The 22704-nt window shown below is 42.1% G+C and overlaps 1 pseudogene; it reads left to right on the top strand.

The window, feature by feature from the left end:
* The window catches only part of LOC143171955 (arylsulfatase B-like), a 96888-nt pseudogene that overhangs the window by 14812 nt on the left and 59372 nt on the right, over positions 1-22704 (top strand).

Genomic DNA, 22704 nt, shown 5'->3' with positions numbered 1-22704 from the left:
AATCTGTTATTATCTCAAACCCTTCGTGCCCCACGTTGGGCGCCAAAAAGGACTGTCGTGGTTTAACCTCAGTCGGCAACTGAGCACCATGCAGCCGCTCGCTCACTCCCCCCAGCCCCGGTGGGATGGGGGAGAGAATTGGAAGAGCACAAGTGAGAAAAAGTCGTGGGTTGAGATAAAAACAGTTTAATAATTGAAATAACATGATAATAATAATAATATGATAATAATAATAATACACAAAGCAAGTGATGCACAGTACAATTGCTCACCACCCGCCGACCCATGCCCAGCCAGTCCCCGAGCAGCGGCCCCCCCTGGACAGCTTTCCCCAGTTTATGTACTGAGCATGATGTCACATGGTATGGCATGTTTCTTTGGCCAGTTTGGCTGTGCCCCCTCCCAGCTTCTTGTGCACCTCCAGCCTTCTCAGTGGGTAGAGCATGGGAAACTGAAAAGTCCTTGGCTAGTGTAAGCATTACCTAGCAACAACTAAAACATCGGTGCGTTATCAACTTTGTTCTCATCCTAAATCCAAAACACAGCATTGTACCAGCTACTAGGAAGGAAATTAACTCTGTCCCTGCCGAAACCAGGACAGTGAGATTTCTCTGCACAGCTTTCAAGTCCTTTGTAATTGGGAGTCTTAGTGTGCACTGGTTGTTATAATATGTGTATATACTTACAGAATGGTATTACCTTCAGCTCTTGAGGGCATGCCTGCTCGAGGAAGCTGTGCCCCCTCTTCCTGCCCCAAGTGCTCTAATGGAACCTGTAGACCCTCCTCTTGCTCGGTATGGCAAAAGATACAGATTTTCCTCTAGGATAAGGAATTCTCTCCAAGAAAGTTCTTCCCATGTTGTGGAGTTAAGAATCAATTTAAGGATTTAAATGAAGACTGCAATCGAGAATCTAGGGAAGGATAAAGTGTATCCATAATTTTAATGAGCAGTATCTATGTGTCTACTCAGCATAGTAGTTAAAGACACAGGATCATAAAAGCACCCTCTGTTTTGTAATAAACCTGTGTAGTTTGATAACTGCAGTGTTGGAATCCTGTAGAGGAAAAAGAAGTGATGATCCTACTTTTGCAGTAGATTTTACTAGATTCATTACTATTCCCTGTTTAATTGCGGCCAAAATTCACACTTGGATGTTTGCATCTCACTCCTTCAAAATTCACAAAAAAAAAAAAATTTACAGTGATCGTTTGCTATTGTGTGCTATACCAAGTAGCACTGCAACAAACATACAGTCTTCTGATCGATTCCTTCACTGTGAAGTGTCAACCCCAAAATTAGGGATTTCTTTTTAGTGGGTGCTCATTGAAATACTTTAGGAAACGATATAATCTTTGCTCTCATGGTAATTTCTTTTTATTAAACTCTTTTGTGTTTCTTCCTATTTGTATATGTTATGGCTCAACCAGGATTCCCTTGAAAACATGCTAGTTGGCAAATGGAACTATTGCACATTTTAAAAGGGCCTTTAAAGTTCTTTAAAGTGACCTGATGGAAATACTGGGCCAAGAATGAAGTAATCTGGTCATTAGCAAAGTCGGACTCCATCAGAGTAAATCAACATCTCTGGTGTCTTTTTGAACAGATACACAAGCTATATCTACAGGTAAATAAGGGGAAAAAAGAAAGATGAGCTAGTTCAATAGTAAGTGGTGTTATATTTGTGTATCAAGTAGTAGCTTGAAAATTCTTGACTGGTGCAATATAAAATAGAATTTGCTTTTATAGAGCACCTTTTATACTGCAGATGCAAGTAAGTCTATGCTAATGAGATCAGTGGTGAAAATGAAGTCATTGCCTGTTCAAGCAAAACAGATAAAAATGGATGCAGCAATGTCTTGGGTACCCATGGCCTTTTATCCATTTGAAATCAAAAAGAATGAGATGTAGGGTTTAGTTTTCTTTTTAGGAAACATAAGAGAATATAACTACAACTTTCCTGAAGATGACCTTGATTTAAAATAACTAAAAGTCATAAAAAGCATTCAAGTGGTACAAATTTACCTCAGCACTATTAACACTGGCTTAGGGTCCAAGTTTTGCTTCCGACCTCTAATTTCAGTTCTGTATTAAAGCTACTATCCTTTGCTTTATTTAACTTTCAACTTTTTAATATACTAAATAATTTTGAAGTAAAACTCCTTACTGCTCCTTCTTCCAATATGTCTGTTAATTCTTAAATGTAGATTAGCACTGTAGTGTCTGGTAGTTGCCATAAGAGGGCTTTGAACAGTAAAATATGTGGAACTTTTCTCTTCAAGCCTTGGTTTACATTGCTAAGAAGAAACCACATAAATCTTTTCCATAATGGAGCATATGATAGTGATGACTGTTTTCACTCCAAAAGATGGTCTTTTTATCATTTTAGAATTATGATTAATAAGAGCACAGACTGTCTTGGACATACTGATGTTTATACAGTCTCTCTCTCACACACACCCCTAGATTTTTTTTTCCAAAATTTTATATTATCTTTTCTTAATAAAGACGACTTCTCAGTCTTTTTTTTTTCCTTTTATTTTCATTCCAGTATATTGTGGCTTTTGTCTAATAAAATGTTGGGGTTTTTTGCTTGTTTCCAGCTTCTACTTTGGTAGAAACCAGGGATCTGACTTTCACTGGTTCCTCGAGGGCAGTTTTTTTATCTTCTCCCTAACGTCTTTGTTCCTGAATAAACTTCTGCTCATTTTCTTTTGCTGGTAAGGGACTTCAGAGACACTTTTAATTCTAGATTGTTGTCACAGGTGAATTATTAAGAGAAGTCATCATTATGGGGTTAACTAAAAGGGTTTTATTAATGATCAATCGATGATCAAATGGTAATTAATTGATGATTGAATGAAAATCAAATGGCAATCAAATGGTGATTGAGCAATAATTGAATGTTAGTTAAACAGTGATTTAACAATGATCTGATGATCTGATGATGATGTAACGATGATGACAGCAGACACACTATTACTTACTACACTTCTAATAATTAAGCTATAGCTATATATATATAAATGTTGCTAGCATACAATATACTTTTAGGCCTAATGTAGAATGTCGCTTACCTCGTTATAGATATCAGATGCCGGGTAAGGAGTCTCTCAACCTCGAGGAGTCCCTTCCAACCTTGAGAGGTGTCCCTACTCAAGGGGGAGATCACTGCCGTGCAGCCTGCTGCCGTATAGGAGAGGTCAATGGGCTCGGAGGGGCTACAAATTTTTATAGCGTAAAGTGATTGACTTGTAGTCAACCCCCCCACCCTTTGGTGTATGTGCAGGTGTGCAGCTGTAGCAGTTTTAGTTTTGTCTAGTCCCAGCTTGGGCTGGTACTGTTAGCTCCTGATAAGACATGGCCTAGACTCCTTAGTTCCTGAGAAGATATGGCCTAGCACAGTTCTCACGGTTTGCACAGCAGGGCTGACTTCAGTCAGGCCTACTTGTCAGTGATGCCTGAACCAAAGTTCACTCAGTCAGAGTGGGTGCATCTGTCACAATTGTCCAAGCCAACTGAAGGACCAATTGGTTAGAGCACTTATTCTCTGGTTGTGTTGTTAGAGGTGCTAATTTTAAAGGTTGTGTTGTTAGACAGATTTATTTTTTTTTAGTAAACCTGCTCAATTACAGGTCTGAAGACCTGCTTTAATCGGTCCTCTCAGGAGGTTCTGAAAGGTTCAGTGCACTGTCAGCGAGGAAAGTGCCTGAGAATCTACTGCCTGAGCGTCTACTGCTTCCTAAAGAGGAAATAAGCACAGGTGTCTTAGCTGCAAGCACCTTCAATCAAACAAGTTATTTGAGTCCGTATATTCTCAAATACTACTTTTCTATCTTGATTATTTAAGCTTGTTATTATACAGGCAAAAGGTACATCTGGTCACTGTACTTGCATTGGTCAGAGTTATTGCATGCCAATGATAAATAATGAAAGGTGCATGTGTTTGGTGTTTCATACTCCAGTGCTGGCTTTTATTCTTTTTTTAGACTTTTTCCACATTAAAGTATGGGTGGTAAGAATAAATGTTTTTAGAAGTAAAGAATATCTTCTCTGCAGTTTTTTGTGTTACACAGGACATCTGGATTGATGTCTTAAGTTGCAGATAATAGTAATGGGACATCTAGACCGGTTTGTAAGAATATATTATCAAAGGTGGAAATGTTATGATGGAAATTAATTTAAAAATGAAAACTGAGATGTTGATAGTCAAGTAATATATTGATTTTTTTTTTCCTGTTCTAAAATCCTATGAAAAGCTAAAATGTTTTATAGGAAATGTTTGTTTATCTTCCCTTCCTTCTAGCGTTAACCCCTCCCCACCCACCCTGCTTTTTCTGTGCAAAACCTAACATTCCAAAATCAAGTTCCTGAACAGAGGATGACCTTGTGCCAAAGATACTCGCTTCTTTTTTTGCTTTGTGTTTAAAATTCCAACATAAGTAGAATCTTGAATTTTTTTTTCCTGTTTTGAGCAAATGCCAGTGCTTAAAGTGAAGTTCACTTGTAAATGAAACTCAGAAATTAATTTTGCCCAGAGTCACAAACTGGCCATTTTTGTTTAAAGCTTTGACTTAAGCATGCTGATAGTTATCCTAGCAATTTTTTTCTCAGGCTGAGGAGTAATGATGAATGCTGAAAACAGCTCATTTTACACGTTAACAACGTTTAATAATTTCCCACAGCTCTCACAAGGCTGTGTTAAACTAGGATTACTATTAAACTATACTAATTTGTTCTCCATAATAGTGTTTAAGAAGCCGTTATACTTTGTATCAGAATCTTCTACACCCAAATCAGTGGTCAGGTTCAGTGCTCTGTCATTGGGAGAAGTGCAAAGTTTTCTCGACCATGTCTCATTTAAATTGCTTACTGCAGACATATGAACAGGTTGTCGGGTTATTCCCGTTGTTTTTAGGTTAAAATTTCCCTCCATGTTTCTCGTGTTTAGTGATGGTGAATCCTAGTGTAGACCTGACACAGCAGGATCTGTAACTACAGAGACTTGTTTAATTACTGAGACTACTTACAATGAAAGCAGTTGCCTGAAACTGTCTGCACTGGGATTGCTCCTATCATGAAAGCTGTACTTGGGGGGGGTGGGAGAAAAAAAAGAATTGAATAGGATGAAAAAGGACATTGTACACGCAGCTTTTGTAGGGCTAAGTTTGTAACTATTGGAATCTTGTATACATCAAATGCATTTTTTTCCCCATTAGATTAATTTTCCTTTTTTTTTTTCCCACTTTAGAAAAGTCAGGAGAATAAACAGACAATTCTGGTGACTTACAAAAAACTTACAGGTTGATTTATCTAAGCGCAACTCAGTAAAAGTTGCTCTGTAAATGCTCTGTAAAGTTGCTCAGCAAATGGTGCTCTGATGCAGGAGAGGTATTATGTTCCCTTGATGGAAAATAAAAGCGCTATGGGTGTATTTAAAGCACAACAAAAATGACATTAGCAGAATTTTATAGGAGAAGGTGTGGTTTTCTGTTTCTATTGTGCCTCTAATGTAAAGGCTTTCAGTAGTTCTGAAAAAAAACTGTATTAAGCACTGGAAAATATAATAATGCGTCAGCACTCTCAACACTTTTTTGAGTGGCTTTGCTGCTGCTTATATTGAACCTTCAAGGTTACTTTTTCCACTGAGAGTATACAGCATCAGACTGAAGTATGCAACAAATGTTTTTTCATAAACTGATCTTAATCAAATGATTTTGGTTCATTTCATTGGAAATATATGTTTCGTGTTAGCCATCAGAGGGAGTATGCTTACATTCCTGCCACATTTGTAGCACGATTAGAAAATGCAGCAACAAATGGATCTTTCAAATGCAATATGGGGAAGCGGGGAAGAACTTGAGTTCAAATTAAGGGCAAAGTTATTCTCTAATTCATGCTGCGAGTCACTTATCCGCAGTGTAGATCTCTGCTGTGTATTCTGTACTTTTTTTTTTTTATGAAACCTCAATGGGAGTTCCGTACTTGGAACACACACAGAATAAGCATTATTCATGCTGTGAAGATCAGAGGGGAGAAATTTTCCCCAAATGTGATCCTTTACCGCTATTATCGACAGCGCGCTCTGTTTAACTGTGAGTCACAACCATGAGCTTAAATCACACAAAGGAAAGACTCTGAAGTCCTGTTCTGTGATCTAGACTTTTAGCAAGAATGTTGGAGGTCAAAAATGAGATGCATTTACAGAGCTGTGCATTGAAGCTGTCTAGTGCTTGCTTGTATTGTGTCTGGCACTAGTAAATGCTATTTAATTCCCTTTCATATATACTAAATTCACCCAGAAAATTAAAAAAGGTTTTGAAAAAAACCAACAGCTAACTGCCTGCTTGTATTGTTGATATTGGCAATTGATTGTAGTGTTGCATCCAAACTTTGTGTACGAGAATTCTGCATGTAGACTTGTCTCCTGCTTATATCCATCACTTCATTTTTAAATAAATACATATTAAATGGTATGTACTGGTATCATGTCTGCTAAATAGCTGCGGGGTTTGTAAACTATTGTATCAGTGTTGCTTGTAGTTCCCCTTCTTTGCTTTTTATTACCATGAACTGTTGACTGCCTCTGTAATTTCAATAGTATTTAAAACAAAATCATATAAAGCCCAGTTTTGCATTATGGAAAAGAGACGTCAGCACTCCATGTAACCAAAACTTCTGGAGTTTGGTTTTTCTGTAGTCTCCCCATCAGAAATGGGCAACGGCAAGAAAGGTATGGGGATATGGGTTTCGTCCCATCCTCTATCTTTTGTTTATCTTTGTCTAAGGATGTTTGCATGTTGCCTGTTACTCCTTTTATTTATTTTTATTTGCAAATTTCAGAAATTTGTTTTGTAGAAATACCGTATGTAGTGTGAGTCACTTAATTGACATACTCTTTTCAACAGTACCGAGACACTAACATTGTTAAACTGGCTTCTTAAACTTTATAAGTTATGTATGAAATAATTTCACAGTTAACTTCTAATATACTTTCCAGTTCTGCTTCAGTGTGGATGGACCCTCACGCTGACCTCCATATGGTTCTGATTAGGTATAAGAGCATGATTGCTCATAAAGCCCCAGTCCTTCAAAGGAACACTAGATATATAACATGTAACAAATGTTTACAGAATTAAACTGTGGATGAATTGGATATGCCATCTTATTTCTGCCATCTCTTTCTATACTTGTTACTCCCATTAATGTCTAGTTGTTGTGGATTAAAGGAATTTATATGGTCACTAGTATTCAAGGTTGAATTGCATTTGATTTTTAGAATGCAATATTACAATATCAGAAAGAAAAATAAAAAACTCATGTCCTGGTTTCGGCAGGGATAGAGTTAATTTCCTTCCTAGTAGCTGGTACAATGTTTTGGATTTAGGATGAGAACAAAGTTGATAAGGCACAGATGTTTTAGTTGTTGCTAGGTAATGCTTACACTAGCCAAGGACTTTTCAGCTTCCCATGCTCTACTGACTGAGAAGGCTGGAGGTGCACAAGAAGCTGGGAGGGGGCACAGCCAAACTGGCCAAAGGGACATTCCATACCATGTGCCGTCATGCTCAGTACATAAACTGGGGAAAGCTGGCCGGGGGGGCCGCTGCTCGGGGACTGGCTGGGCATCGGTCGGCGGGTGGTGAGCAATTGTACTGTGCATCACTTGCTTTGTGTATTACTATTATTATCATATTATTATTATCATTTTATTTCAATTATTAAACTGTTTTTATCTCAACCCACGGGTTTTTTCTCACTTGTGCTCTTCCAATTCTCTCCCCCATCCCACCGGGGTTGTGGGGGAGTGAGCGAGCGGCTGCGTGGTGCTTAGTTGCCGACTGAAATTAAACCACGACAGTCCTTTTTGGCGCCCAAAGTGGGGCTCGAAGGGTTTGAGATAATAACAGATTAACCGGGGTGTATTAAGGAACTTATATCTGTTAGTGGTTGTGGGTCACAATGTTGGTTTCTCTGTTCTCGATATTGATTTGTATAATCTGCATCGCGCTCTTTTTCCTGCTGTATATGTTAAAGATTGGTGTTGGGTTTTGCAGTTTGCTGTGGTCTGCAGTGAATAGTAATGTCTCGCTTGTGAGGTTTGTTTTTAGAACATTGACCTTGACGTTAGCGTGGTATGTAAACTTCGCAATGAAGCCGTTACTGTACCATGGAGACCATTTCGTGGAGACAACTAGCAATTGCAGTAACTTTTCTGAGAGTTTTTTACGGAGGAAATACAGAATGGCAGGGTCACTACCTTCTTCTATGATGTTTCCTCCTTCATTACAGTAATTTTTCAGTATTTTGAACAGCCTTGGGTAGTTAAGATACTTCTATTGGTACTTCTTGGGAATATTGTTTCGGTTTTGTCTAAAGTTGGTAAGCAATTTAAGAATATCATCCAGATATCTGCCCCAAGGCTGAATAATTATGAGTGGCAGGGTGTGTGGGACAAGATGGGCAAGTACCTAGGCCAATGGGCACCCCCAGTGTTTTGGAACTTCACCCCTGAGCAAGTGCAGAATCCTGAAAAGTTAGTAGAATATTTGGACAAAGTATGCTGTCACCCTGGCAACTCCAGAGAGATGCAGCTCATTGCAACGTGCTGGGGCCTGGCCCATGCCTACCGAGCCCTGTTCAACACCATTCAGTACCCTCAAAGGGAAGAGAAGGTCTCTGGCTCTGACAGTAAAATGACACGCACTGCGGCCACTCAGACCCGGGCAACGCGCCCTGCGGCCACTCCGACCCCAGCGACGTGCACTTGCACTGCGGCCACTCAGACCCCGGTGACATGCACTGCGGCCACTCCAACCCCGGCAACAGGCCCTGTGGCTGAACCAAAGAACCAGCCTGTGCCGGTATCAGTCGCCCCTGTACACAAGAAGAAATTTTGGAAGCGGAAGTCAGCTCGTTTAGTAAGGGAGGAAGAAGCTTCTTCTAAAAGGGAAGCGGAGGAAGAACTGTACGAGTACCCTGGAGAAGGGCCATCATGAGAACAGGAGGAGGAGAGCCGGCCGCTGATCGGGGAGGAGGAAGAGGAAGAACTCATAAACGAGGCAGTGACCACCCGATCTCTATCCCTGAGTGAGCTGTGAGATATACGAAAAGATTTCAGCCGTCGTCCAGGCGAGCATATTGTCACCTGGCTGCTCCGATGCTGGGATAATGGGGCCAGTAGCCTGGAATTAGAGGGTAGGGAAGCCAAGCAGCTGGGATCCCTTTCCAGGGAAGGGGGCATTGACAAAGCGATTGGAAAAGGGACACGAGTCCTCAGCCTTTGGAGGCGACTCTTGTCAAGCGTGAAGGAAAGGTATCCCTTTAAGGAAGATGTCATATGTCGCCCAAGCAAGTGGGCCACCATGGAGAAGGGTATCCAGTTTCTGAGAGAATTAGCTGTGCTGGAGGTGATTTATGATGACCTGAGCAATGAACAACTATCCAAAGATCCAGATGAAGTCAAGTGCACACGACCCATGTGGCGGAAGTTTGTACAGAGCGCATCATTGTCATACGCCAATTCATTGGCAGTGATAACCTGGAAAGATGGAGAGGAACAAACAGTGGATGAATTGGCTAGTCAACTCCGGCAATACGAGGAAAGTCTTTCTTCCTCCCTCGTCTCGGCTGTGGAGAAACTGTCCGAAAAACTGTCCCGGGAAATCCAGCAACTCAGAGAGGATAGGTCCTACTCCTCACCTGTACGGACCAGTATCTCGGCTATTAGGAGTCAGCGTTCTTTTGCTCAAGAGAGAGAATATAAAGGGTACACACCACGGGGCACCCTATGGTTTTATCTGCGTGACCACGGAGAGGACATGAGGAAGTGGGATGGGAAACCTACTGCAGCCCTAGGGGCACGGGTACGTGAATTGCAAGGGAAAGCAATCACAGAAAGAGGTTCTTCCAGGAAAATTGCTGCTCCAGTTTCCAGCGGGCAGTTCCCCAGAGAGAGTAGAAGGGCTGATCTTACTCTTGATCTTAATGAAGAAACTTCTGACTCGTACGTACAAGAAATGAGAAATGAGTACTGTGATGAGGATTAGAGGGGCCCTGCCTCCAGCCAGGGGGAGGAAAGGGACAACCGGGTTTACTGGACTGTGTGGATTCGGTGGCCTGGCACATCAGACCCACAGAAGTATAAGGCTCTCGTAGACACCGGTGCACAGTGTACCCTAATGCCATCAAGATATATAGGGACAGAACCCATCTGTATTTCTGGGGTGACGGGGGGATCCCAACAGCTAACTGTATTGGAAGCCGAAGTGAGTCTAACTGGGAATGGGTGGCAGAAGCACCCCATTGTGACTGGCCCAGATGCTCCGTGCATCCTTGGCATAGACTACCTCAGGAGAGGGTATTTCAAGGACCCAAAAGGGTACCGGTGGGCTTTTGGTATAGCTGCCTTGGAGACGGAGGAAATTAAACAGCTGTCCACCTTGCCTGGTCTCTCGGAGGACCCCTCCGTTGTGGGGTTGCTGAAGGTCAAAGACCAACAGGTGCCAATCGCTACCACCACGGTGCACCGGCGGCAATATCGCACCAACCGAGACTCCCTGATTCCCATTCATGAGCTGATTCGTCGACTGGAGATCCAAGGAGTGATCAGCAAGACCCGCTCACCCTTTAACAGTCCCATATGGCCAGTGCGGAAGTCTAATGGAGAGTGGAGACTAACAGTAGACTATCGTGGCCTAAATGAAGTCACGCCACCGCTGAGTGCTGCTGTGCCAGACATGCTAGAACTTCAATACGAACTGGAGTCAAAGGCAGCCAAGTGGTATGCCACAGTTGATATTGCTAATGCGTTTTTCTCAATCCGTTTGGCAGCGGAGTGCAGGCCACAGTTTGCTTTCACTTGGAGGGGCGTCCAGTACACCTGGAACCGACTGCCCCAGGGGTGGAAACACAGCCCCACCATTTGCCATGGACTGATCCAGACTGCACTAGAACAGGGTGGAGCTCCAGAACACCTGCAATACATTGATGACATCATCGTGTGGGGCAACACAGCAGGAGAAGTTTTTGAAAAAGGGAAGGAAATAGTCCAAATCCTGCTGAAGGCCGGTTTTGCCATAAAACAAAGTAAGGTCAAGGGACCTGCACAGGAGATCCAATTTTTAGGAATAAAATGGCAAGATGGACGTCGTCAGATCCCAATGGATGCGATCAACAAAATAACAGCCATGTCTCCACCACCTAGCAAAAAGGAAACACAAGCTTTCTTAGGCGTCGTGGGTTTTTGGAGAATGCACATTCCAAATTACAGTCTGATTGTAAACCCTCTCTATCAAGTGACCCAGAAGAAGAACGATTTCAAATGGGGCCCTGAGCAACGACAAGCTTTTGAACAAATTAAAGAGGAGATAGTTCATGCAGTAGCCCTGGGGCCAGTCCGGGCAGGACAAGATGTAAAAAATGTGCTCTACACCGCAGCCGGGGAGAATGGCCCTACCTGGAGCCTCTGGCAGAAAGCACCAGGGGAGACTCGAGGTGGACCCCTAGGGTTTTGGAGTCGGGGATACAGAGGATCCGAGGACCGCTATACTCCAACTGAAAAAGAGATCTTGGCAGCATATGAAGGGGTTCGAGCTGCTTCGGAAGTGATCGGCACTGAAGCACAGCTCCTCCTGGCACCCCGACTGCCGGTGCTGGGCTGGATGTTCAGAGGGAGGGTCCCCTGTACACATCATGCAACTGATGCTACATGGAGGAAGTGGGTCGCACTGATCACACAACGGGCTCGAATAGGAAACCCCAGGCGCCCAGGAATCCTGGAAGTGATCATGGATTGGCCAGAGGGCAAAGATTTTGGAATATTGCCAGAGGAGGAGGTAATGTGTGCTGAAGAGGCCCCAGTGTATAATGAACTACCAGAAAATGAGAAGCAATATGCCCTGTTCACTGATGGGACCTGTCGTATTGTGGGAAAGCATCGGAGGTGGAAAGCTGCTGTGTGGAGTCCTATGCAACAAGTTGTAGAAACTGCTGAAGGAGAAGGTGAATCGAGCCAATTTGCAGAAGTAAAGGCCATCCAGCTGGCTTTAGACATTGCTGACCGAGAAAAGGGGCCAGTGCTCTATCTCTATACTGACTCATGGATGGTGGCAAATGCCCTGTGGGGGTGGTTGCAGCAACGGAAGCAGAGCAACTGGCAGCGCAGAGGCAAACCCATCTGGGCTGCCGCATTGTGGCAAGATATTGCTGCCCGGGTCGAGAACCTGGTTGTAAAAGTCCGTCACGTAGATGCTCACGTACCCAAGAGTCGGGCCACTGAAGAACATCAAAACAACCAGCAGGTGGATCAGGCTGCTAAGATTGAAGTGGCTCAGGTGGATCTGGACTGGCAACATAAGGGTGAATTATTTATAGCTCAGTGGGCCCATGACACCTCAGGCCACCAAGGAAGAGATACAACATATAGATGGGCTCGTGATCGAGGGGTGGACTTGACCATGGACACTATAGCCCAGGTTATCCATGAATGCGAAACATGCGCTGCAATCAAGCAAGCCAAGCGGTTAAAGCCCCTCTGGTATGGAGGACGATGGTTGAAATATCAATATGGGGAGGCCTGGCAGATCGATTATATCACACTCCCACAAACCCGCCAAGGCAAGCGCCACGTGCTTACAATGGTGGAGGCAACCACCGGATGGCTGGAAACATATCCCGTGCCCCATGCCACCGCCCGGAACACTATCCTGGGCCTTGAAAAGCAAGTCCTATGGCGACATGGCACCCCAGAAAGAATTGAGTCACACAACGGGACTCATTTCCGAAACAACCTCATAGACACCTGGGCCAAAGAGCACGGCATTGAGTGGGTGTATCACATCCCCTGTCATGCACCAGCTCTGGGAAAATTGAACGATACAATGGACTGTTAAAGACTACACTGAGAGCAATGGGTGGCGGGACGTTCAAACATTGGGATACACATTTAGCAAAGGCCACCTGGTTAGTCAACACTCGGGGATCTGCCAATCGAGCAGGCCCTGCCCAGTCAGAACTTTTACGTACTGTAGATGGGAATAAAGTCCCTGTAGTGCACATAAAAAATATGTTGGGGAAAACAGTCTGGGTTATTCCTGCCTCGGGCAAAGGCAAACCCATCCATGGGACTGCTTTTGCTCAAGGACCTGGGTGCACTTGGTGGGTGATGCGGAAGGATGGGGAAGTCCCATGTGTACCTCAAGGGGATTTGATTTTGGGTGAGAATAGCCAATGATCTGAATTATGTGATATTAAGTACTAAGTATAGTTACAATAGTTATACTAATAATACACAGATATACTAATAATACTAATAATATTATATGCCATACTAATGTTACTACAATAAGAATCACCCAGACTAATGAAGAATAACTTCAGTGAAACCAAGCAAAGCACAGTGATGATGGTACCAGAACTGACTTCAACATGAAACAATCCAACACCACATACCATCTCCATTTTTTCCTGCCCTGAAAGATTATTATGACAGATGGAGCCCGAAGTCATGGACTAAATGAACTCACCGAACATTTTAGAGGGATGGCCCACAGACGAAGGGAATGATATCTCTGTGTGTGTGTGTGTGTGTGTATATATATATATATATAAAAAAGGGAGTGGTGATTAATGAAAATGTACTGGAAAATATGAGACTTGAGCATGACGCAGATGGTATAGAATAAGGGGTGGATATTGTCCTGGTTTCGGCAGGGATAGAGTTAATTGCCTTTCTAGTAGCTGGTACAGTGTTTTGGATTTAGGATGAGAACAAAGTTGATAACGCACTGATGTTTTAGTTGTTGCTAGGTAATGCTTACACTAGCCAAGGACTTTTCAGCTTCCCATGCTCTACCGACTGAGAAGGCTGGAGGTGCACAAGAAGCTGGGAGGGGGCACAGCCAAACTGGCCAAAGGGACATTCCATACCATGTGCCGTCATGCTCAGTACATAAACTGGGGAAAGCTGGCCGGGGGGGCCGCTGCTCGGGGACTGGCTGGGCATCGGTCGGCGGGTGGTGAGCAATTGTACTGTGCATCACTTGTTTTGTGTATTACTATTATTATCATATTATTATTATCATTTTATTTCAATTATTAAACTGTTTTTATCTCAACCCACGAGTTTTTTCTCACTTGTGCTCTTCCAATTCTCTCCCCCATCCCACCGTGTGTGGGGGGAGTGAGCGAGCGGCTGCGTGGTGCTTAGTTGCCGACTGAGATTAAACCACCACAACTCAGTATTGCAAAACAAAAACAGAATTACACAAAGGAGAGAAAGAAGCAATATCTTCTGTCATCCAGTTTAGTGGTTCTTGTTGTTTTGGATCAGTGAGACAAAGGTGGTTGAAAATCTGTCCTAAATCCATCATCTTCTGTAATTCATCCTCTGTTAAGGGAATTGTGCTGACAGCGGCACAGCGGTAGGATCACTTTAGATGCTGTGAGATTCAGGTTTAGAAGTGTGTTTCTGTTGTTGCTGTTTACAACTCGTAAAAATCTCCTAATGCAGTAGCACAACAAGATAAGGGAAAAAAAGTCCCAAAACATGTGAGTCTGAGTTTCTTTTTAAGCTTTCATCATTCTGAGCTCAGGTGATGCACAGTGGAAATGTATCAGAAACTTGAGGAGAAGGAAGGAATTTGCTCCTTCTTTATTTTACTAGGATCTGATGGGTATGGGTTTCTGTTTGTTTCCCTGATTGCCCGTCTTAGGTATCCAAACGGTGAAATGTCTTCCATTTTCTGTGGGAATCTAATCTCCTAATCTAACACCACAGGTGATGGAAAAAGCTTAGAAAAACTTTGGGTAAATAAGCTTTTTCTTTTTTTCATCACGACTCTTCCTTGCACAACTTTTAGTATTTCTTTCTTGTCCTGTAAGTTGTTTTAGACTACCACTGTGAATTTACAAATATATTGGGTACTATTAAAGGTACTAAATATTAAGATATAGCCAAATATATGCCATTTACTGGTCAACTAGTTTCTTAACCAACATTAGCAAAGGAGATAGATAGCTACAACATCTCTTTTGCATATTGCCATTATTCTTTTAGAACCTACATTTCTTATATTTGAACTTTGAATATGCAGCAAAAAGAGGAATGGTGTTTTAGTATCACTAGGAATCACTCACTGGAGTGGATATAAATCTGTCACGTAGAGCACTAATATTTTTTTAGTATCTGCTGTTGTGTTTTCTTAGAATAGCTTAATTTTATTTTGTAGAAGATCATATTAAAAATGTGGTGGAAATACTTAGGTCTTTAATACGAAATTATAAATCATGGTTTAATAGAACAAATCCGAATAGACTTAAGTTTGAAATTTTATATACATAGATTTTTAAATTTCCTTTGTAGCTGATTAATGTTGTTTGGAACAACACAGAACTGTCTCGCACAAAGCTTTCATATTTATTTAGAAATACTGCTGAATCAATATAGAAACAGAGGGAAAAATCTATCATTGATTGACTTCATAAAGAAACATGCAATATTGTCTGGTCTGGGTTAAGAATTTGGAAGAGGCTGCAGGTGTTGCAAGATGGCCTTAGTCAAATAAGTAGTATCTGAAAAAGATTACTTGAATCCCTGCTGAGTTCTTCTGGATCTGTTTTCTTTCTCTGCATTTTCATTTTTTTCATACCTATATGTTCATATAGATTATGGTTTGGTTAGGACATGTATTTCATATACTTGTGAATATTCCAGAATTAAAGTATGCTCCAAATAAACACGTGAGTGAAGGCTAAACTCTACAGAAGAAACGGAGAACTTCCAAATAAAGGCTCAGCACAACTGTCTGTATTTTCTCTCTCTCACTTTCCATCATTCCATGTTATTCTTATGCATAGAACATAATAGACGTATATTTGTGGAAGATTTCACTTTAGCATGCATTAAAGGAGTAAAGTTTTCCCTCTCTGCCTTAATTCACAGGAGAGTAAAACCAGCAGAATTACTTAGAATGTCAGAATATAGATGTGCTGAATGCCTAGGAAGTCATACATTTTACAGATTTTGAGTTTAAAACCCCACAACTAAAATGCATAAATGCATGTTAGTTATTCCAAATTGCAATTATTTTATAGTAAGATATTATATCAGTTAAAAATTGGTTGATTTTAAAAATGGAAGGAAAATTTTGTATCACAATTTTGTGCTTTAGGCTTTCTTGATCATCTGTTTCTCTGAGATTTAGAAGGGATTTAAGCTTTTCGTGCCATGAAGTACAAATCGGTTTCTCTTGGGGGCTATGAAAAGACTCCCCCCATGGTCAGTGCAAGAATTTGCACTTTTCTTTGAAGCACTTGGAACCACTGGAAAGGTGTTTCTGGATTAAGTGGTTTCATCTGTAGGACTGGTATCAAACCTTCTCCTCTGTCTTGTTGAGTAATCAATGTGTGACATGCAAAATACAGGGAAACCATGACTTTTGTCCTGATAAAATGTATGGGCTCTCTTCTGAAGGAGAACAATGCAAGATGAATAATCTTATTTATCTAGCAGGATAGGATAAGAATTTTTTAAGTATGCAAATCTCAACTGTTTTCTGTGCCTTAGAGTGCTTAGAAGAATTAGGTTTTTGATAATTCAGGACAGTGGCTTTGCAGGCTGGGAACATGCATGAGAATCAGTGCATAAGTAAATTGTAGAGTAGGCTGTGGCAGAAATGATGAGCTATTATTTAAAGTCCTCTGACTTAAGACTGATGAAAGAAATCAGGTTGGATAAATAGGAAGAGAGAAAAATGTGCAGGGTTTAGAGGAAAAGATGAACTTCAATTTTATGAGGTGGAAAAAAGACTATGGGCGTATTTATGAAAATGTGATCAGATGAATGCACCCTGAGGTGAAGAACAAGAAAAGAAACTACGTAGGAGCTCCTGATGGATGATTTTAAAAACACAAAACAAAACAAAAAAATCCCCACGTCGCAGAGGAATATTACCTCTTCAAAATGTTGGTGGAAGCTGGAGGAAGCAAGCTTTAGAAAATACCTGGATACGTAGGCTGAAGTAGCAGGAACTAAAGATGTTGCCCAATTTGCCAAATTGGGAGTAGGGGGGGAGATGGGACTTCTGGACTCATATACACCCAGCTGATCAATATCTGGCTCTGTGACTGGTGTCACCAGCAGAATTTTGGTTTTTTTGATCACAGATCGGTCTACATGACACCAGGCCTGCTGGCGACAGACGGGGTACACCTTTCTCAAAGGGGGAAAAGGATCTTTGCACAAGAGTTAGCAGGGCTCATCGAAAGAGCTTTAAACTAGATTTGAAGGGGGAAAGGGATAAAACCAGGCTTGCTAGAGATAAGCCTGGGGGTGGCATGCCAGTGTTTGAGGGACGGTGTGCTAGCGAGGTCCTTCAGTCTGCTCCACAATGTGCTGAGTACACTGGAGCACATTTGAAATGTCTCTATACTAACACGCGCAGCATGAGGAATAAACAAGAGGAGCTAGAAGCTTTGGCCCAGTCCCAGAGCTACGACATCATTGGCATAAGTGAAACCTGGTGGGATGAGTCCTGTGACTGGGGTGCCATGATGGACGGTTATAGGCTCTTCAGGAGGGATAGGCAGGGCAGGTGAGGCGGGGTGTGGTGCTGTATGTAAGGGAGGGGTTGGACTGTATGGCGCTTGCAGTTGGCGATGACACGGTTGAGAGCCTCTGGGTAAGGATGAAGGGGAAAGCAAATAAAGCGGATGTTGTTGTGGGAGTCTACTATCGACCACCCAGCCAGGATGACGACATCGATGAATTATTCTACAAGCAATTAAGGGATATCTCTAGATCTGCTGCCCTTGTCCTTATGGGTGATTTTAACTTCCCAGACGTCAGCTGGGAATATCATACAGCGGACACAAACAGGTCCAGGAAATTCCTGAAGCATGTTGAAGATAACTTCTTGGTGCAGGTACTAAGGGAGCCGACTAGGAAAGGTGCCCTCCTAGATTTGTTGTTTGTAAACAGAGAGGGACTTGTGGGCAAAGTGGTGATTGGTGGCTGTCTTGGTCACAATGGCCATGAAGTAGTTGAGTTTCAAATCATTGGCGATAGGAGAAAAACTGCCAGCAAAACTTTGACCCTGGATATGGGGAGAGCAGACTTTGGGCTGCTGAAGGAGCTAGTTAGTAAGGTCCCCTGGGGATGTGCTTTTGAAGGTATTGGGGTCCATGAATGCTGGTCACTTTTTAAGAGCCATCTCTTAAGAGAGTGCGGGAGCAGGCAATTCCAAAGTGTTGGAAGTCAAGCAAGTGGGGCAGAAGGCTGGCTTGGCTGAGCAGGGATCTCCTCCTAGAGCTTAGGTGGAAAAGGAAAGTGTATGGACATTGGAAGCAAGGACAGGCGACACGGGAGGACTACAGAGATGCTGTTTGCCACTGTAGGGAGAAAATTCGTGCGGCCAAAGCTCGATTAGAGTTCAAGCTGGCCAGCGCTGTGAAGAACAACAGAAAGGGCTTTTTAAAATATGTCAACAGCAAAAGGAGGATCAGAGATAACATTGGTCCGTTACTTGATGAGGTCGGTCACCTCACAAATAGGGACGTAGACAAAGCAGAGACGTTCAATGCCTTCTTCGCCTCTGTCTTTAACACCGATGATGGGCCCTGGGATCCCCGGAGCCCTGTGTTGGAAGACTGTGTCTGGGGGGATAATAAACTCCCAGCTGACCCTGAACTTGTTCAAGAATTGCTGCTCCAGCTGGATGCACATACGTCTATGGGGCCCGATGGGATTCATCCCGGGGTACTGAAATCACTGGCCGATGTCATTGCGGGACCTCTCTCCATTATTTTTCAACAGTCTTGGGAGTCTGGAGAGGTCCCAGTTGACTGGAAGCTGGCAAATGTTGTCCCAATTTTCCAGAAGGGTAAGAAGGAAGACCCTCAGAATTACAGGCCTGTGAGTCTCACTTCAGTGCCTGGTAAAGTTATGGAGAAGGTTATTCTGGAAGTTATTGAAAAACACTTGAGAGACAACGCAGTCATTGGTCATAGCCAGCATGGGTTCACAAGGGGAAAGTCCTGCTTAACCAACTTAATTTCCTTTTATGACAAGGTCACCCATCTAGTTGACCAAGGGAAGCCAGTAGATGGGGGTTATTTGGATTTTAGCAAAGGTTTTGATACTGTCTCTCACAGTATCCTTCTGGACAAAATGTTCAGCATATAGCTAGACAAGTCCATAATACATTGGGTGAACAATTGGCTGACAGGTTGGGATCAAAGAGTTATAGGAAATGGGGTTACATCAGGCTGGCGGCCAGTCACCAGTGGGGTTCCCCAGGGCTCAGTTTTAGGGCCAGTGCTCTTTAACGTCTTAATAAATGATCTGGACACAGGAATCGAATGTACATTAAGTTTGCCGATGATGCTAAACTAGGAGGAGCTGTGGACTCCCTCGAGGGTAGAGAGGCCTTACAGAGAGATCTGGAGAGACTAGGCAGCTGGGCAATCACCAACCGTATGAAATTTAACAAGAGCAAGTGCCGGATTCTCCACCTGGGATGGGGTAATCCTGGTTATACGTACAAATTAGGGGACGAGAAGCTGGAGAGCGGCCCCACAGAAAGAGATCTGGGGATTTGGCAAGTTGAATATGAGTCAACAGTGTGCCCTGGCAGCCAAAAGGGCCAACTGTGTCCTGGGGTGCATCAAGCACAGCATAGCTAGCCGGTCGAGGGAGGCGATTGTCCCCCTCTACACTGCACTGGTGCAGCCCCACCTCGAGTACTGTGTGCAGTTTTGGGCGCCTCAGTATAAGAAGGACATCAAGCTATTAGAGTGTGTCCAGAGGAGGGCGACCAAGATGGTGAAAGGTCTCGAGGGCAAGACTTATGAGGAGCAGCTGAGGTCACTTGGCTTGTTCAGCTTGGAGAAGAGAAGGCTGAGGGGTGACCTCATTGCAGTCTACAACTTCCTCAAGGGAGGCAGCGGAGGGGGAGGTGCTGATCTCCTCTCTCTGGTGACCAGCGATAGGACATGAGGAAATGGAATGACGTTGTGTCAGGGGAAGTTCAGATTGGACATTAGGAAAAGGTTCTTCACTGAGAGTGTGGTCGGTTGCTGGAACAGGCTCCCCAGGGAAGTGGTCACAGCCCCAAGCCTGTCAGAGTTCAAGGAGCGTCTGGACGATGCTCTTAGCCATATGGTTTAGTGTTAGGTAGTCCTGCGAGGAGCAAGGAGTTGGACTCGATGATCCTTATGGATCCCTTCCGACTCGAGATATTCTATGATTCTGTGATTCTATGATTTTTTCATCTTGAACTTCTCCAGTGGCTTTCTGAACCCATGCAAGCTTTTAGCATCAATTGTATGCATCCACAGCTATATCTTAGGGGAAAGGTATTTGAACACGCACACAGCAGCTAGCCATTTTGTCTCCTGCTGTCTAGACATACCCTAGTAGGTAAGACTGACTAGAACTCCAGTTACAGTCCTGTAGTGGTGGTTCATGCTTTTCTTTCTCCCAAGTTTGTACCTCATGCAATCAGTGGCTTCTTGTTTATTCCCTCCTCCACCTTTATTATTTACTGGTTAGCTTAATATTTCATCAGTACAGATTCCATTATGATCTTTTAGTATTATGCAACTTGCTCATCTTTAACATATTATTGATATTTTAAGTCAGCTCTGTTCTGCTTACCTAGGAAGGAAACAAACTTCAGGAATCAAAACAGAAACCATCCTTCAGAACTTTCTTGATAAGTCAGTCAAGAAATGAAGCCGAAAGGGTGTCTTGAACATGAATTCCTTAGGGAGAAGGAAATAGTAAGTTCTAGCAATGTGAAAATGAGAAGTCAAAATGAGTGGGATGAAGCTTGTTTCATATGTTGGGTTTTTTCATTTACATATCAGGTAAGTTATCAAAACAAGAAATTTTTTTCCCCCTTTTTTAACTTAGAGTACTATGTCTGAATGCTTTACAGGATATATGTTAGATAGAATGCTTGTCTCAGGGAATTTATTGCATAATGAAACTGGCACAACGCGAATGTCTTCAACTCAACTACAGAAAGTAAAGTCTCAGAAAAAATAATAAGTATAATAAAGATTTGATTGTAACCCAGGAAATGCACACTTTTCTCTCTCTGTTCTTCAAAAAGACATTCTACTTCTATAATTTTCTTGCTACTTCGCTGCTGATATTCAGGACTAAAAAAACTCATGTGCTAGTATAAAACTGATATGGACAATAAGTAGTCTGTGATATGAAGATGATATTTAACATACTTAAGATTTGATTCCGCAGTGTGTCCAAACTGTGTTCTAACATAGTGTAGATAAGATACCTTTTATCTTAATGCCACCAAAGGTTAAAAGCTACTGAAATATCTGTCCCCTGAGTATCCTTGACACAAATTCCTGTTTACACTAAGAGTAGAAGGAATTGTAGAAACTCATATTTTTTTTGTAACCGGCAACTGCTTAAATTCTCAGATCTCAGCACTCAACATTGTTGTGTGAGAAATATTGGTAGCTAGTATTTGGTTGCCTGCATTTCATATTGAAGACAATAAAGCTCTTAAATTTTTTTTAATTTTTTTTTTTTTTTTAACCCAAGGGTGCTGGATGCACAAGCAGCCCTACTGGAAGCTAGTTGGGCCACAGAACACTTTGCACTTTTCAAATCATGCTATTTTTTTCCAAGTGCTTCCTTTAGCTTAGGCTTCCACCTTTGAAAATCTTTGCAGAGACATGCACTAGTTTATTCCTTAGTAGAACAAAAAGGGTCTCCTGTGTGCAGTAGAAAGATGTTCACAGTAGGGGTTTACATTGTTCCCTAATTAATGAAACAGAAGGGAGATAATTTTTTTGTATTGTGGTTACAGTAAAGTAAGGTGTTGGACATGTACTTCCTGTTTCTTCCCTCAAATTCTTGGGTTTTAATCAGAAAATACTTAAAATATAAACATGACAAATTATGCTGAATGTCAGTTCAACAACTACTATTGGAAATAATTTTAAACTCATTAAAATACAGAAAAATTATGCTTAAAAGAATTGCTATCAGTGACTCTTCCAAGATCATTAAAATAGATTTGATCAAGAACAACTATACAGCACTAATAGAATTAATGATTCTTTGAAGTTACTTTTGTCAACTTCAGGAATATGGATTTTATTCTAAGTGTGGAAACTTGGTCAGAGAGAGTTAAAAGAGTTACATGAGCTATCTCTAATTCATGTAGATATTTCAGAGTTAGTGTAGTCACAGTTCAACTTTTTCTGTAACCATCTCATATGTTGTTCTCACCAAATGCAATAGATTCCGTATATTTCCAAATTGCTTCAACTATTTCAACTAGTTTCAACTCATTTTGTTCAAGCTTTCTCCTTTTGCCTGAGAAACTGTTTTGTGTGACATCGCAAATCAATGTGGCTGCCTAAAAATCTAGGAAAAAAACTGGTTCTAAAATAGGAGTATGTGTATTGTCCTGACACTGGAATAACAGTTTTCCATTTTAAGTATAACTTAATCTCTTTGGAAAATAGAATGATAGTGTAGTCTGAGTACTAATGATGGCATTGATAGCAACTCTTCTTGTGGTCTTCAAAGTAGTTGGAACTAAATTTTTTAAGTCTTTGGTTTTGGAAGCTTTGGATGCCTAATATATTTAGAATCAACATCAGAGGTTGCTCTTAACAATGTCTTTCAAAATCATTGGCTTGTAGCATGGTATCATTTCTGCCT

Source organism: Aptenodytes patagonicus, chromosome W (assembly GCF_965638725.1).
Source record: "Aptenodytes patagonicus chromosome W, bAptPat1.pri.cur, whole genome shotgun sequence".
Classification (NCBI taxonomy): domain Eukaryota; kingdom Metazoa; phylum Chordata; class Aves; order Sphenisciformes; family Spheniscidae; genus Aptenodytes; species Aptenodytes patagonicus.
This window is presented reverse-complemented; position numbering and strand designations above follow the sequence as displayed.